This window comes from Scyliorhinus canicula, chromosome 2, assembly GCF_902713615.1.
Source record: "Scyliorhinus canicula chromosome 2, sScyCan1.1, whole genome shotgun sequence".
NCBI lineage: Eukaryota > Metazoa > Chordata > Chondrichthyes > Carcharhiniformes > Scyliorhinidae > Scyliorhinus > Scyliorhinus canicula.
In genome coordinates, this window is record NC_052147.1 from 112,716,408 (window position 1) to 112,734,167 (window position 17,760).

The window sequence follows — 17,760 nt, forward strand, 5'->3', positions numbered from 1 at the left end:
AATGGCAATGTCAGAATGACCGGTAAATCTGTTGTGGTGTTAGCTGTTTGATAAATATTGGTCTGGGTGCCATGGACGCCATGCCTTGCTCTTCACAATATTGTCATGGGATCTTTAACATCCACATGAGTGGGTGGATGGTTCTGTGCTTTAATGTCTCGTCCAAATGACAGCTTTACAAACGCACAGCCTTCCAATTCAGAAACAAGAATGCTACAACTCCATACCTGACATCAACCTGGTGAACCTTCTCTGGATTGCCTTGTCTGGACTTTGGTTTATGCTGGGCAGAGAGTGTACCCTGAATTAATGCATCTTAGTCAGGGTGTAGTAGTCAGGTGTAAAAAGTGTCACACCCTGAGTCAGAGAGAGGAAAATCTTAAGGGCCGCCACTGTGACAAATTGGTGGCGATGTGAAAGGCGATTTGGACCATCTTGTCTCATCCTTCATAGCACTTATCATGGCATCCAGCCATTGGTTAAATGATTCCAGTGCTCTGGTCTCCGCTACCATACCAAGCCGTCCATTCATCTGTTGATCACCTTTGTGTGAAATATGTTCTGACAACAGCCACAGGTTTGTTGTTTACTAATTTGAACAAGTGTCCCCCTGCTTCCCTCTCAATGTTTAATCTGAAGCAGCGTTCATGGCCAAAACGTGCAGATTTGCTTAGCTTTTCCTCGGAACTCAGTTTTCAAATTTTGAGGATCAGTCTCTTGGATTTGAACTACAATGCAGCTTGAATGTCATGCTTGTGTCTTAATGATTAGAAATAAACAATGCAACAAAGGTGTTTTACGAGAGCACTTCATAGTTTGAGCCTGTATTCCTTCAACTCGGTTCCCGTACCGGCCTCCCCGAACATGCACCCGAATGTGGCGACTAGGGGCTTTTCACAGTAACTTCATTGAAGCCTACTCGTGACAATTTATATTTATATTTAAATTTGGTTTTGATACATAGAACATAGAACATAGAACACTACAGCGCAGTACGGGCCCTTCGGCCCTCGATGTTGCGCCGACCTGTGAAACCATCTGAAGCCTATCTAACCTACACTATTCCATTTTCATCCATGTGTCTATCCAGTGACCACTTAAATGCCCTTAAAGTTGGCGAGTCTACTACTATTGCAGGCAGGGCGTTCCACACCCCTACTACTCTCTGAGTAAAGAAACTGCCTCTGACATCTGTCCTATATCTATCACCCCTCAATTTAAAGCTATGTCCCCTCGTGTTGGTCATCACCATCCGAGGAAAAAGACTTTCACTGTCCACCCTATCTAACCCTCTGACTATCTTATATGTCTCTATTAAGTAACCTCTCAGCCTTCTCCTCTCTAACGAAAACAACCTCAATTCCCTGAGCCTTTCCTCGTAAGACCTACCCTCCATACCAGGCAACATCCTAGTAAATTTCCTCTGAACCCTTTCCAAAGCTTCCACATCCTTCCTATAATGTGGTGACCAGAACTGCACGCAGTACTCCAGGTGCGGCCGCACCAGAGTTATGTACAGCTGCAGCATGACCTTGTGGTTCCGAAACTCAATCCCCCTGCTTATAAAAGCTAGCACACCATATGCCTTCTTAACAGCCCTATTAACCTGGGTGGCAACTTTCAGGGATTTATGTACCTGGATGCCGAGATCTCTCTGTTCATCTACACTACCAAGAATCTTGCCATTAGCCCAGTACTCTGCATTCCTGTTACTCCTTCCAAAGTGAACCACCTCACTCTTTTCCGCATTAAACTCCATCTGCCACCTCTCAGCCCAGCTCTGCAGCTTATCTATGTCCCTCTGTATCCTATAAAATCCTTCAGCACTATCCACAACTCCACCGACCTTCGTGTCATCTGCAAATTTACTAACCCATCCTTCTACACCCTCTTCCATATCGGCAACCACAGCATTGCTGTGTGCTACTCCTCAGTGACGGGGTAGGTTGAGTTTTGAGGATACTGCAAACTCCAGGTCTCCTTAAAGACAATCTTGGCCATTCCAACAAATTCTGGGAGTAAAGAAAGAACTTTCAATTACAAAGGCACCTTTCAAATTCTCAGAACTTAAGAGTCATAGAGTAATAGAAGTTTACAGCATGAAAACAGGCCCTTTGGTCCAACTTGTCCATACCGCCCAGTTTTTACCACTAAGCTTGTGCCAATTGCCCACATTTGGCCTATATCCCTCGATACCCATCTTACCCATATAACTGTCTAAATGCTTTTTAAAAGGCAAAATTGCACCCGCCTCTACTACTGCCTCTGGCAGCTCATTCCAGACACTCACCACCCTCTGTGTGAAAAATTGCCACTCTGGACCGTTTTTTATCTCTCCCCTCTCATTTTAAACCTGTGCCCTCTAGTTTTAGACTCCATCTTTCAGCATTTCACAGCAATTTGTTACTTTTTCAGCAGTCAATTTTTGCAAAGTGCAAAGTTTGCATTTGAATGATTCTGTTGCTTTTGTGGCATTGACTAACAGAGGAATGTTGGCCAGAAGGCTCTGCTGACCTTTGGAAACTTTTTAAAGGATTTTTATGCCAACGTGAATGGGCAGACATCTGTTTAATGTCTCACCAAAAGACAGCATTTCCAAACAGCACAACTCCTTCAGTATTGCACTGGAACATCAGCCTAGAATGTAGGTTGGATTAACTGCCCTCCTCTGAAGTGAGTATGGAGGTGGTGGGAACGTTTGTTCAGGCAGGAGGGACGTAACTGCCTTCCTGTCCCTCTGCTCCAATTGAGTCCGGGACAGGAAGGCTCATGAACAATCACCCCATCCAGATGCCATTAATGACCACTTGAGGACCTCATCCAGCCATTGCTAGTATTCAACCAGCAGCGGGTGGGCAGTCGCTACATGGGGATCCTGAAAAGAAAACCTATGTTTGCTTCTGGGGGAGGGGGGATGTCAGACATTCAATGCCTAATCAAGGTACTGGGCACCATGAAGGGTTCTGCGGAGCCGCTCTTTGCCCTTTGGTTTGATCATCATCCCCTTCGCCAGTCAGCAGCCCACTCCCCAAAGCCCCCACCTGGCTCTCACTCACCTGCGGCCTGAGTCTCTCACTGATCCTAGGCCTCTGGTAGGTGAATTGCCAATAGCCAACACTGTTCCCCCGATGGTGCTCACAGCAATGCGGAGCTGCTGGTCGCTGATTGTCAGCTCCAGGGAGAGGGGGGAGGTGGAGGGGAAGAGTGTGGGATTTCTGGCTTTGATCCTGGAAAAATCCCAAAGCTGGCCTTTAAAGTGCCCAACTGGCACATAATACAGCAAGCTTTCCCCTAAGGAGGCAATGTGGGTCTCTGGCTACCTCTGGCCACCTCTCCTACCAGCCAGGCAAGACTGGGTTAAATTCCGCTCAATGTTAGGCCGTGTGAAAGGACTCAAATGCAGACCTTTCTGACTCAGGGGAGAGACTCAAGCTTACACTGAGCAAAGCAACAAGCACATTTTCTTTCAGCAGTATTTTACATCTGTTAAATTCCATCTGCCATACATTTATTTTCACTCACTTGTAGCTTCCATGTTAATCCTCATAACTAACTGCCCCTCCCATTTGGTTTTAATTGGTGATTCAACCAGTTTCTGTTCATATTCTGAAATCATGAACACAAATTAGAAACCAGCAGGGATTGCAACAACAAACCTTGTATCACACCACCCAGCATTTCCCTCCTCCACGTAACACCTAATTGCCCACAGTTAGACAACTTTTTCATCAATATTTCAAGCTTTATCGTGAATCTGTATTACTTTAGGCTTAGTTGCTGGACTTCCATGCAGAGATTGGTCAGGTACCTTTTGTGAATCAAGGTATTCAATATTCCCAGGCGTTGTACAACCCAATTTGGCTGTCAAGGGATATTGATCAGGCAGAATCCATCCAGTGACTCCTGTTGGAAAATCCTTGGACATCAGAGGCAAAAAGGCTCTGTGAGTGAGCAATTCACCTAGTTTCAATCCCCCGCCTTCTCCCTGTTACTCTGCACATTCATACTTTTCAAATAACAGTTCAATTCCTGTTTGAATGCCTTGATTGAACCTGCCTCCACCACACTCTCAGGCACCACATCCTAACCACTCATTGCGTGAAAAAACTTTTCCTCACGTTGCTGTTGCTTCTTTTGCCAGTTAATTTAAATCTGTGCCCTCTCGTTCTGGAACCTTTCACAAGTGGGGTTCTGCTGTGATGGTCTCCATTGTTGAATAGCCTGCTAGTACTCCCTGCTACTCAGGCGAGATACTGAGGGCTGGTTGGAATTAAATATTAATATTAATGAGCATTTTCTGGAGAGGAGAAGGGGGCGAAAATTAAAATGAATGAACATATTTTTGTCAAGTGGGGAAATAACAAAGGAATACTAAAGTAGAGAAATCTTGGTAATTCACCTCAAATTATCCGAACATGACATAGAGAATTACTTTTATTAAAAATTACACTCTGTCTTATTACATTGCCTCTCAATATTATTTTCACTTAGAGCCATGACTCACTATATGGGTCAAAACAACTTGCTGCAGTATATTAGATTGTGAAAAGGATTAAATTAATTCCAGATCTATTTTCAGGCATTTTATGAACCCAGAATTAAATCAGTATTCAAATGAGTTGTTTCTTGAATGGCACCAGACTTCATTTTGTTCTCTCATGAATTTGAGAGCAATATGATATTCTTTTTTGTGGAGCACTGCAGCAATGAAGTCAATGAAGAATAAATGTAGATCAAGCAATAATTGTAAAATGCTGGAATAGCACTAGCTGCTACACACGGATAGCCACGTTTGATTCTTTCTTGTCTTTTTTTGGTCACTGGCCTCACCTTACACAAAGTAATACTCCTTTGGTTTGAAAGGTAACATGCAGGTGACTGTGTCAATGTCACTTTTAAGTTGGACCTGACAGACTCCAAGACTGTCAATATTCATACTATTCTTTGCTGGCTTTTATTCATCCTGTTTCCAAATGTATCATTTGTCACTGAGAACTCATTATTTAGGGTAGTGAACTGGCACAGCTGAATTCCTCTAATGGTCTCCTTACAATTGAGCACCAATCCTGGTCGAAAAAACAGGTAAGGCAATTTCTTCCTGTTACAATCCCAGTGTTGTAATTCAACAGGAAGATCCCAGAATGAAACCTGGCTCAAAAGAGCTTTTACTTTTTAAAATACCAAACATGGAGGAACAGAGTCAGAGAACCGCTGATTAGTTTTAACAACAACAAAAATTACAAAACATGGAAAAATTGGATTACAATACAATACTCTTTATAGTATTACAATATTATTGTGCGGGTTAGGTGGATTGGCCATGCTAAATTGCCCGTAGTGTAAGGTTAATGGGGGGATTGTTGGGTTACGGGTATACGGGTTACGTGGGTTTAAGTAGGGTGATCATGGCTCGGCACAACATCGAGGGCCGAAGGGCCTGTTCTGTGCTGTACTGTTCTAATACAATTACACACACAGGTTTTAAGATTAATACCGATGACACAGTCCATTTGAAGCTACAATGGTCTCATTAGCACACAGAGTCCTTTTTTAAAAAACACACAGATTGATTGTGGTCAAACACACACTCTGCTCTGAATCCAAGTTAGTGTCCATGGATTCTCCTCAGAATCTTCCCAGATGATTGTCATTTGAGAGTTTCCAAATGCAAATCCCCAAAACACATTTTAAAATTTTATCTCATAATCAAGCTTTCAATTAGCAGTTTGCATTCCAAAATCCAATCCACGATTTCCAAAAGACTTTTGGGAACAGAGCTTCTGCTCCACTTATACCAATGAATTTAGGCCAGGATTTTACACCAACCCTTTCAGGATTTCTTTGTCTCACAGGTAAAACAGCTAGGATGCACAGGTAAGGGTAGATTGTGACATAGTGGTAAATGTCTAGTAATCCAGACTTAATGATCTGTTGAGCTGCTCGCAGAAAAATACTTTTCACTGTACCTCGGTACATGTGACAATAAACAAATCCAATCCAATCCAATCGAAAGGCGCAGGCTAATTCTCTGGGGCACACGTTCAGATCCCACCATGGCAGCTGGTGAAATTTAATTGTAATTATTTAATAAATCTGGAATTGAAAGCAAATCTCAGTAATGATGATTACGACAATGATTGTTGTAAAAACCCAACTGCTTTCCGAACATCCTTTAAGGAAGGTAATTTGCTGACCTGCCCAGTTTGATCTGCATGTGACTCCAGAATCCAGACTCACAGCAATGTGGTTGACTCTTGACTGCTGTTTGAAATGGCCTCACAAGCCAGTTAATTCAATTATTGATGGGTGTAATGAACTCCAATTGGCTTTATTGGTTGGCCAATTGGAGTATGAGCTCCCTCAATGATAGCTCATTGAGGGGGCCCATATAATCACCTGTGTAGGCTTTGTGAGCAGTCTTAAGTTGACTGGACTTCTAGCAGCACTGTTTGTAGCTGCTCCTGTAATATCGTTATTGTAAATAAATATTGGTGTGGCGACGGAACTCCTGCCTCCCGTGGATTACTACAGTGGCGACGAGGTAAACTACGAATTTTGCGGAGACCAGCTGCCGCACTCGGAGGGTAAGCCTTGCCATTTTAAAAATGCCGTTTTTTGGGAGGTTAGAGGCATTCGACCCAGCTATTGAGGACTGGTCCCAGTATGTGTAGAGAATGTGTTACTTCTTCCGGGCAAATGATATACTGAAGGACGAAAGGAGACGGCTTATCCTGCTGTCGGCGTGCGGACCCTCCGCTTTCTCCATTATACGTAGTCTGATTTATCCCAATGCGCCGGACACGAAAACTTTCCAAGAAGTAACGGAATTGGTGAAAGAGCACTACGACCCAAAACCACCCCTCACTTTGCGTAGGTACAGATTCTACACAGCGAAGCGGGAAGACAGGGAGTCAGTCACGAATTTCTTGACCCGCCTGAGAAGGCTGGTGGAAAAATGTGAGTTTGGCCCGACGCTAAATGAAATGCTTCGGGACCGGTTAGTGTGTGGTATAAACGACCTCACAATACAGAAACGCCTGTTGGCGGAAACGGAGCTAGACTGCAGGCAGGCGTTACAGCTCGCACTGTCCCTAGAAAAGGCAGCAAGTGGGGCGCAGGAACTACAGGGCACGCCAATGGAGGTAGATACCTGTGAGAGGGACTACCACAATGGGTCCTGCTACCAGATAGCCGCTCTCAGGAAAAACCTGAGGAATAGAGGGAAAAAGGAAAACCCCAGAACTGCCCCCAAGTCTGCCAGGACTAACTGGAGACAGAGGGAAATACCGGCTGAGGCTCCCCCAACAGAGAAGGACCGTTTCTGGCACCAGAGTGGGGTAACAACAACAGAAACCCTAGAAGGAGGTGGCAAAAGAGGAATAGCAGGTGGGGACGCAGGGAAGTGCACAACCTAGACGCCCCATCCTCCTCCGAAGGGGAACAATTATATAATATTACAACGAAGAAAGCAGAACCCATTAGGATTACCCCACGGGTGAACGGGCGGCCGACAATAATGGAAATAGACACGGGTGCGGCCGTATCAGTAATCGGAGTGGCAGCATTTAGAAAAATCAAATATGGACTCCAGCCACTAACCCTAACAAAAACATCGACGAAACTTAAAACCTACACGGGGGAACCCCTGGAAGTTCTTGGTACGACTCATGTACCTGTGGAATATGAGAAACAATTGCTCAGATTACCATTGACGATAGTAGAGGGCTCCGGACCGAGCTTAATTGGACGCAACTGGCTGAAAGACCAAAAATTAGATTGGATGAAAATTTTCCAGAGTGGAAGCGGGCAGTTGAGTGGAGTACTCCAAAAATACCCGGCGGTCTTCCAGGAAGGTTTGGGGGAAATCATAGGCGCCAAAGCAACTTTGCACGTGGACCCAGAAGCCCTTCCGAAATTTCGTAAGGCCAGGCCGGTACCTTTTGCATTAAGGAAGAAAGTAGATGACGAAATAGAAAGGTTACGGCGCAACGGCATTATCAGACCAGTACAGTTTTCGGAATGGCCAGCGCCGGTGGTACCAATTTTGAAGCCAGATGGCTCGATACGTCTCTGGAGATTTCAAACAGACAGTAAACAAATACGCACTGCTGGACAAATACCCAATCCCGAAAATAGACGACCTATATGCCAAATTGGCAGGTGGGCTTTTGTTCATGAAACTAGACATGAGCCACGCCTACCTGCAGTTAAAACTGGACAAGGGCTCCCAGAGGTTCGCTACGATCAACACCCTGAAGGGCCTTTTTCGTTATACTAGGCTACCTTTTGGAGTGTCATCAGCCTGCGCTATATTCCAGCGTACGATGGAAAATATTCTGCAGGGACTACCGCAAGTGGTGATTTATTTGGACGATGTCTTAATCACGGGTAGGACAAACAGGAAACACTTAAGGAACCTGGAGGAAGTGCTCAGGCGTTTCGCAAAGGCAGGCGTACGGCTAAAAAGGGAAAAATGTGTTTTTCTGGCCCCACAAGTGACATACCTGGGATATAAAGTAGACGAGTCAGGCTTGCATCCATTAGAAGACAGAGTAAGGGCAATAAAAGAAGCCCCAACTCCCACCACGGTCCAGGAGTTACGATCATTTCAAGGGTTGGTAACCTATTATGGAAAATTTATTGAAAATAGGGCATCCATCCTAGAACCCCTCCACCAGCTACTAAAAAAGGGGCAAGAATGGAAATGGTCCACCCGCCAAAACCGAGCATTTAGGGACATTAAGGAACAGATGTCATCCGAAAATGTCCTAGAGCATTATGACCCAAGGAAGGAGTTGGTGGTCACTTGTGATGCATCCCCCTACGGGGTAGGAGCCGTCTTTGCCCATAGAGGAAGGAATGGGGAAGAATGGCCAATAGCCTATGCTTCGAGGACCTTGGCGATGGCTGAGAGGAAGTACGCCCAAATCGAGAAGGAAGGACTGGCGGTGATATTCGCAGTAAAAAAATTTCACCAGTATCTGTACGGGCGGAAATTCACCATAGTGACGGACCATAAGCCGTTATTAGGGTTATTAAAAGAAGACAAGTCAATACCCCCGATTGCATCAGCTAGAATCCAACGCTGGGCGTTGCTACTGGCGGCATATAGATACGTTCTGGACCACAGACCGGGAACACGAGTAGCAAATGCAGATGCTTTGAGCAGACTTCCCCTCCCGGACACTCCGCCGCAAATACCAAAAGTAGAGGAGACAGTAATGACTCTAAATTTTTTGGACACCCTACCAGTAGACGCACAACATATTCGGTTGTGGATGCAAAAAGACCCAGTTTTAGCCAAGATGAAGCATTTGCTGCTAACAGGGGAATTGGAAAGAACAGTGGAGCCATAGATGCACCCATACTGGAGCAGAAGGGACCAAATAACCGTAGAAGACGGTATCCTATTATGGGGAGCCCGGGTAATCGTCCCAGCTCAGGGCCGTCAGGCAATCTTAACTGAGTTACATCACGGACACCCAGGGGTGTCTAAAATGAAGATGCTAGCTCAAAGCTACGTTTGGTGGCCAAGTTTGGACACAGACATAGCAGCCTTGGTACGTCGGTGCCAGGAGTGCCAACAGGGGCAAAGAGTGCCACCAGCGGCGCAATTGCACCCGTAGGAATGGCCAGGCAGACCGCGGACCCGCCTGCATATTGACCACGCCGGCCCTTTCATGGGCTCAATGTTTTTGGTGATAACAGACGCTCACTCCAAATGGTTGGACGTCCACCGGGTAAACACGGCAAGTACAGCATCAACAATTGAAAAGTTCAGGACCTCGTTTGCAACACATGGACTTCCGGAGGTATTGGTGTCGGACAACGGAATGGCATTCACAAGTGGGGAATTTGGAAAATTCCTGAAGGAAAACGGAGTCCGTCACATCAAAACGGCCTGGCAGACAGAGCGGTCCAGACACTTAAAGCGGGACTCAAGAAGCGGCCGGCAGCGTCAATAGACACAAAGCTCTCCCGCTGGCTGTTTGATTACAGGACCACACCGCATTCCACAACGGGCATACCGCCAGCTGAACTCTTAATGGCAAGGCGGCTGCGAACGAGGCTGAGTCTCCTTTTCCCAAATTTAACGGGGAAAGTGGAGAAACAACAGGAGACCCAACGCAGGGGCATGATAATAGTCGGCAGCAGAGACATTTCCAGGTGGGGGCACCGGTTTGGGTCAAGAATTATGGGAATGGACCAACGTGGGTCAAAGGCATGGTAGAGTCCCAAACAGGGCCCATATCCTATGAGGTTTCAATAGGAGGTAAGGTGCTGAAGAAACACCTAGACCAAATAAGGGCAGCGGAACCACACCTGGAGGCAGGCGAAGCAGGACCGCCTCAAGCTGGGATAGCCCAGACGGAAAGGATACCCACACCCCAGCCCCGAGCAATTTCTCCAGACCCAGTCATCAGAGTCGGAGATGAACACACTCAACGAGGCCGCCGCGACACCTCTCCCCGAGGAGGAGGACGAACAACTTCCAAGAAGGTCATCAAGGAAACGACGGGCACCTATAAGGTATACCTCGCCCACTTCGGAGAACGACCCGGTGGACGACACAGAGGTGACAGACCCAGACATGAGGAGCAGGAAGAAGCTCAGAGGAATGCCAGCTGGCAGGAATTCCTCAGTCCTTGGGGGGGGGGGGGGGTGTAATGAACTCCAATTGGCTTTATTGGTTGGCCAATTGGAGTATGAGCTCCCTCAATGATAGCTCATTGAGGGGGCCCATATAATCACCTGTGTAGGCTTTGTGAGCCAGTCTTAAGTTGACTGGACTGTTAGCAGCACTGTTTGTAGCTGCTCCTGTAATATCGTTATTGTAAATAAATATTGGTGTGGTGACGGAACTCCTGCCTCCCGTGGATTACTACAGTGGGCTACAAATGCCACGCTTGTCAGCGATGCCCACATCCATGCCCAGTGTGCCCCGCAGAGTCTAGGGTGCTTCATTGACCCTTTTAATTTGATTTAATTTGATGTTTTAAGGCCCATTTGTGATTTTTTTTTTGTTTAAGGCAATATCCCTTTATGGAGCTGCCCTTATAGTTTAAACTAACTGTTGTTCTTGAAAATACAGAAAAATTTGTCATTTGAAACATGGAAGTCTGGCAATATCTGGTTTGAGAGGGTACAGGGAAAGATCCCACAAAAGTTTCATAGCAGCTTCAAAGAGCAGGGTTGTAAAATGCAGATTCTTGCTCACAAGCAGGCTAATCAAACACACCGGTCTCATGTGGTAAGCTAAAACAATGGCTCACACCTTCATGGAATGTAACTATCTCAGGAAGCATCTGAAAAAGCATGGATGAGAGTTTCAATTGCATTAAGTGATGAATGTTTAAAACAGGCAAGTCTTTCAAGTCATAACCAAGTTAAATTTTAGCATACCGCTAAAAGCAAAGTTTCACACCTTAATTGAAATAAACTCTCTTAGTAAACAGCTGGAAAGGATGGAAGATACTCAGTCAAATTTGGTGTCAAATTTAAAGTGTAAAATTCTATGAACATCAAACAATTAAAAGAAAATTGGAGACGACCTGTCTACGAGAAACATCATGTAAGTCAAAATCAAAGGCAAAGTTATGAGCTGGGGACAATTGGAAAATTAAACGATTTGAAATCACAGAATTAAAAGTAACACCTATTGAAACCAAAGCATTGTTTAATCAGATCTGAGAGGAGACGATATGCCCAAAATGAATAATTAGTTGTAGTAAGATGTTTACATCAAAGATAATTTTAAACTATCAAAGTGAAACAAGCCCGTTTACAATAAAGTCGTTAAAACTTAATAACTCTCAGAAAGAGAATATAAACCCAGGGAACAGAGCACAGAGGACAGAGGAAACCAGCAACAGGAGAGAAGGGGAGGAGAACTCAGAGAGAGAGAGAGAGAGAGAGAGCTCGGTCATGGGAAAGACAAGGCAAGCAGCCGAGTTTAAACAGTTATACATCTAAGGAAGACTAGAATTTAAACAGGAGTCAGAGTCAGCTTAGAGATAGCTAGCAGAGCCAGCTCTCACAGCTCGGTGCATGGGAAGAACAGGACACAGCAACCGAGTTCACCAGCGAATACAACTCAAGAAGACCAGATTTTAAGAAGATCGATTGCCAAGGTGGGCCTGAAGCAGCCAGAAGCAAGATCTTTTTTCCTTTCTGTAAAGAAAGTGTTTGCAGCTTTTAAAAGAAAAAATATAATAATAAAAATAACTTAACCTGAAAAAGTGGCTATTAGCTTACTTCACTTCCTTAATAACGCAGGACCCAGGACATCAATGCTATTAAGGGGTAAGTAGGTAAAATTCTTCGGTGAAGGTATGGGTTATACCGGGGGATAACTTGAAAAGATAGTTTGACCTGAATAGCACTCACAGAAGCCTGCACTGGAGTCGGGGAGTGAGAATCCCTGTTCACCATTTAGAATATCAACCTTTTTTTTGGTATAGGGGGAATTCTAAGAATAGTGGTGAGTTTTAACTTCACTGTTTAAGTTAATTTATTTGGTTCATTCAAAATAGATGGAAGACAGATATGGGTTGAATGTCAGATAGTTCTTCCTTTCCCGGACAATGGACAACTTGTGGACAATGTAGCCATTGCTTAGAAATGAAGTCATATTGTACGTGTTGTTCAGGTGCTATGCAACTTCCTAAGTGCCAAAACAACAAGCAAGAAGTGGCATACAGCTCCAACCTGAAGTACCACGAGCGGGATTCTCCGACCCCCCCCCCCGCGATGGGCCGAGTGGCCGCCCGTTTTTTACCAATCCCGCCGGCGTATATTGGAGTAGGTCCTTACGGCGAGACCTGGCAGTGCGGGCGGCCTCCGGGGTTCTTGGAGGGGATGCGGGGGGATCTGGCCCCGGGAGGAGCCCCCACGGTGGCTTGGCCTGCGACCGGGGCCCACCGATCCGTGGGTGGGCCTGTGCCGTGGGGGCATTCTATTCTTCCTCACCGGCGGCTGTAGCGATCTGCCATTGCCGGTGCGGAGACGAAGCTCTCTGCGCATGCGCGGGGGTGACGCCAGCACACACTGGCGCTCCTGCTCATGCGCCAACTCACGGAGGCCCTTCTCACAAGCCCCTACCCCGCCAGCCGGCGGAGCGCAAACCACTCCGGGGCGGGCCTAGCCCCTGAAGGTACGGAGGATTCCGCACCTTTGGGGCGGCCCGACACCGGAGTGGTTCACGCCACTCCTCGGCGCCAGGACCCCCAGCCCCACCAGGTAGGGGAGAATCCCGGCCCATGTCTACCATACTGGTTTACTCAGGTCCAAAGCACACACGAATGCGGGCACTAAAACCGGTGTAAGGTTTCTAGGTATATCATGTTTAAGCACATTAATGTCTAAATCAAAAGCTTGCTGCGCTACCAGACAGGGAGAAGCTTAGATTTAACCTATAGCTGGGAGGTCTCATGTTCAAGATGGCATCCTGTGATCAGAATTTCAAAATAAAACATTTTACGTAGAGCTAGCATTAACCTTAACAAGCATTCCTTTCGGATTGTTTGTATTAAAATTACAATTAAATTTATTTGAAGTAACAAGCACTGATAATACCTTCAGGGGGACTAGATGAGAAAACTTAACATTCTTGGCAACATGAGAGCTGAATTAACATCAATCAACATGTAATTAACTCTGCAATCTAATCATTACAATTGTTATTTCAGTTCCCTCACACTGTTTGATGCTCTTACTCTCTCACAGTAATGTTCCAATGACACAATTAAAGAGAGTATGATGTATGATGCAAAAAAATTTTTAATGTTCATATTCCTCAAAATATTTTCACACTTGAATTTTTAAAAATGTTTCCAAAAGGGATACCACAATATGTGAGGACTTGCTGCTGTTGTACAGGGCGTTGGTGAGAGCACATTTGGACAAAAGTTTACAATCCTGGTCCCTGGAATGATATATTTGCCTTAAAGAAGCCGCATCAAAGGTTTCCTCAATTGATTCCTGGGATAAAAGTGTTCACCGATGAGGAAAGATTGAGCAGAATGGGACCCTACCCCCTGGAGCTTAGACAAATGAGCGGCGATCTCATTGAAAGATTCTGGGAAGGCTTGATCCACAGGCCATCAACAGTATGAGTGTCTGGTGCTCGTTCTTTGTGACATTGTTGGCCCAGAAGAAATAATGCATTAGTTCACTGTATTGGTTCCAGTCTTCAATGCTGGTGTCAAATGCATTTAACCGCCCAAACAGAGGCATGACGAATCAAAGAAATCCAAACCTGGGTCCAGAAAATCAAGGAGGCGGCTCAGCTGAGTAGGTCACGCCATCGACCGCAAACCAATTTACTCACCATGTCCTTATTAAACTGCCGACGGGGAGTCCACACTGAGTAAAAATAAGAATGGAGTTTTTATTTACAAACAACATATATACACTTCCTGGTTGACGCCTACCGGGTTCCTTGGACAGTAGCTTATTGGCCGACCTTATATACAGTGGGTAATTGAGATACCCCACCCTAGCAGGGGCGCTCGTACCACAAGGAGGACGAGGAAGACGAGCTTTCTCATCCCGTAGGTACTGTGCGGGATATTACAAAGTTGATGCGGAAAGATTGTTTTCTCTGGCTGGAGAGTCTAGAACGAGTGTGCAAAGTTCAAAGGATTAGCCATTTAGAACCACGAAGAGGAGTAATTTGTTCAGGAGATTGTGATTCTTTGGAATTCTCTCCCTCAAGCGAGCTGTGCACGAAATTCCGCCATTCGGTATATTCAAGGCTCAGATAGCTAGATTTTTTAATTCTAAAGCAATCGAGGGAAATGGGGATTGGGCAGGAAAGTGACGTTCAGGTCGAAGAGCAGCCATGATCTTACTGAATGGCACAGCAGGCTCGATGCACCATAGGTCTACTCTGACTCCCATTTTGTATGATCTTCCGTTCACTTATTTTTCTCTCCCCAACTTTCTGCAGCCTGTTCACCTTTCCTAGGATAAAGGTGAGATCCTTTCCTGACCATGCAACTATTTAGACACCTGTGACGTCTTCAAAGGCTGAGCCCATTCGTTAAGTCATATGGCACTTGGGGTGAAGGGGGTAAAAGGATATTGGGGGGGGGGGGGGCAGCATGTGGCGCTGTGGTTAGCACTGGGACTGCGGTGCTGAGGACCCGGGTTCGGACACCGGCCCTGGTTCACTGTCCATGTGGAGTTTGCACATTCACCCCATGTCTGCATGGGTTTCACCCTCACAACCTAAAGATGTGCAGGTTAGGAGAATTGGTCATGCTAAATTGCCCTTTAATTGGAAAAGGAAAATAATTGGCTAGTCTAAATTTATTTTAAAAATATATTAAATAAAAGGATATAGGGAAAGGTGAGATCAGGCTATTGAGTTGGGAGATCTGTCTTGATCATAATGAATGGCCGAGCATTTTATGAATCATGGATCCATACAAAAATTCTACACTTTCAGTAAAGCATCCTATTAACTACAACAAAAACAGATAATACTGGACAATCGCAGCAGGTCTGACAGCATCTGTGGAGAGACAAGAGAGTGACAAAGCTGAGCTTTGTCAAAGAGTCATCTCGACTCGAAACATTAGCTCACTTCTCTCTCCACAGATGCTGTCAGACCTGCTGCGATTGTCCAGTATTATCTGTTTTTGTTTCAGATTCCAGCATCCGCAGTAACAGCCAAATTTGTTGCATCACGGTTGGTTCTGATGCAGAGGGGAGGAGTAAAACGTGTGTGGGAATGCAACAGTTATAGGGGATCTGATTGTAAGGGGAACAGATAGGCATTTCTGAGGCTGCAAACGAGACTCCAGGATGCTATATTGCCTCCCTGGTGCTAGGGTCAAGGTTGTCTTGGAGCGGTTACAGGATATTCTGGAAGGGGAGGGTGAAGAGCCAGTGGTCGTGATGCACATCGGTACCAACGACATAGGTAAAAAAAAAATGGGACAAGGCCCTGAAAGCAGAATATAGGGAGTTATGAGAAAAGTTGAGAAGTCGGCCCTGAAAGCAGAATATAGGGAGTTATGAGAAAAGTTGAGAAGTCGGCCCTGAAAGGATTTTACCAGTGGCACATGCTAGTCAGAGTAAAAATGATAGGATGTATCAGATGAATACATGGCTGAAGAGATGGTGTGAGGGGGAGGGTTTCAGATTCCTAGGGCATTGGGACCAGTTCTGGGGAGGTGGGACCTGTACAAATTGGGCAGGACATGGACTGGTGTCCTTCGGGGGGGAAGAGATACTCGCAAGAGCAGTTGGGGAGGATTTAAAATAATATGGCAAGGGGATGGGAACCTATTTAAGGATTCAAAGCAGTGGGGATCAAGAACAAGACGGAATTTGGACAGACTGAGTGAGAGGGCACATATATGGCAGATACAGTATAATGTGGATCAATGTGAGGTTATCCACTTCAGTAGCAAAAATAGGAAGGTAGGTTATTATTTGAATGGGTATAAATTGAGAGAGGTGGATATTCAGCGAGACCTGGGTGTCCTTGTGCATCAGTCGCTGAAAGTGCAGGTACAGAAGGCAGTAAAGAAGGCAAATGGTATGTTGGCCTTTATAGCGAGAGGATTTGAGATTCGGAATAGAGATGTTTTACTGAAATTGTATGGGTCATTGGTGATGCCACACCTGGAATAGTGTTTGCAGTTTTGGTGTCCTTATCTGAGGAAGGATGTTCTTGCTGTGGAGGAACTGCAGCGAAGGTTTACCAGGCTGATTCCTGGGATGGCGGGACTGTCAGATGACGAGTGACTAAATCGGTTAGGATTATATTCATCGGAGTTCAGAAGAGTGAGAGAGGATTGCATAGAAACTTCCAAATTCTAACAGGGTTAGACAGGGTAGATTCAGGAAGAATGTTCCCAATGGTGGGGGAGTCCAGAACTAGGGGTCATAGTTTGAGGATAAGGGGTAAACCTTTTAGGACTGATGTGAGGAGAAATTTCATCACCTAGAGAGTGGTGAATCTGTGGAATTCGTGACCACAGAAAAGTAGTTGATGTCAAAACGTTGTGTAATTTCAAGAATGCATTAGATATAGCTTGGGGCTAAAGAGATCAAGGGATGGGGGAAGGTGGGATCAGGATACTGAACTTGATGATCAGCCATGATCATAATGAATGGCAGAGCAGGCTCGAAGGGCCGAATGGCCTCCTTCTGCTTCTGTTTTCTATGTAATTTGCTTTTATCCCATTAGTCATTTGGCAGCATTTAAAAACATGTTTTACTCAGAAAGAAGGGATTTTTTGAGTATTTTTTTGGGGTGGTTTAAACTAATTCAGCAGGGGCATGGGAACCTGGATTGTAGTTTTGGGGTACGGGAGATTGAGAGTATAGAGGTCAGGAGCACAGATTTGACTTCGCAGGAGGCTGCCAGTGTTCAGGTAGGTGGTTTGAAGTGTGTCTACTTCAATGCCAGGAGTATACGAAATAAGGTAGGGGAACTGGCAGCATGGGTTGGTACCTGGGACTTCGACGTTGTGGCCATTTCAGAGACATGGATAGAGCAGGGACAGGAATGGTTGTTGCAGGTTCCGGGGTTTAGGTGTTTTAGTAAGCTCAGAGAAGGGGGCAAAAGAGGGGGAGGTGTGGCGCTGCTAGTCAAGGACAGTATTACGGTGGCGGAAAGGATGCTAGATGGGGACTCTTCTTCTGAGGTAGTATGGGCTGAGGTTAGAAACAGGAAAGGAGAGGTCACCCTGTTGGGAGTTTTCTATAGGCCACCTAATAGTTCTAGGGATGTAGAGGAAAGGA

The 17,760-nt window shown here is 45.5% G+C and overlaps 1 long non-coding RNA gene across 1 annotated transcript in view; it reads right to left on the minus strand.

The window, feature by feature from the left end:
• Positions 1-13,813: 13,813 nt before the first annotated feature.
• LOC119957265 overlaps positions 13,814-17,760 on the minus strand; it is a 70,083-nt gene continuing 66,136 nt past the window's right edge. Inside the window, exon 3 of the long non-coding RNA XR_005458779.1 lies at positions 13,814-14,364. This is a non-coding gene — a long non-coding RNA (uncharacterized LOC119957265). The remainder of the gene's footprint in view (positions 14,365-17,760) is intronic.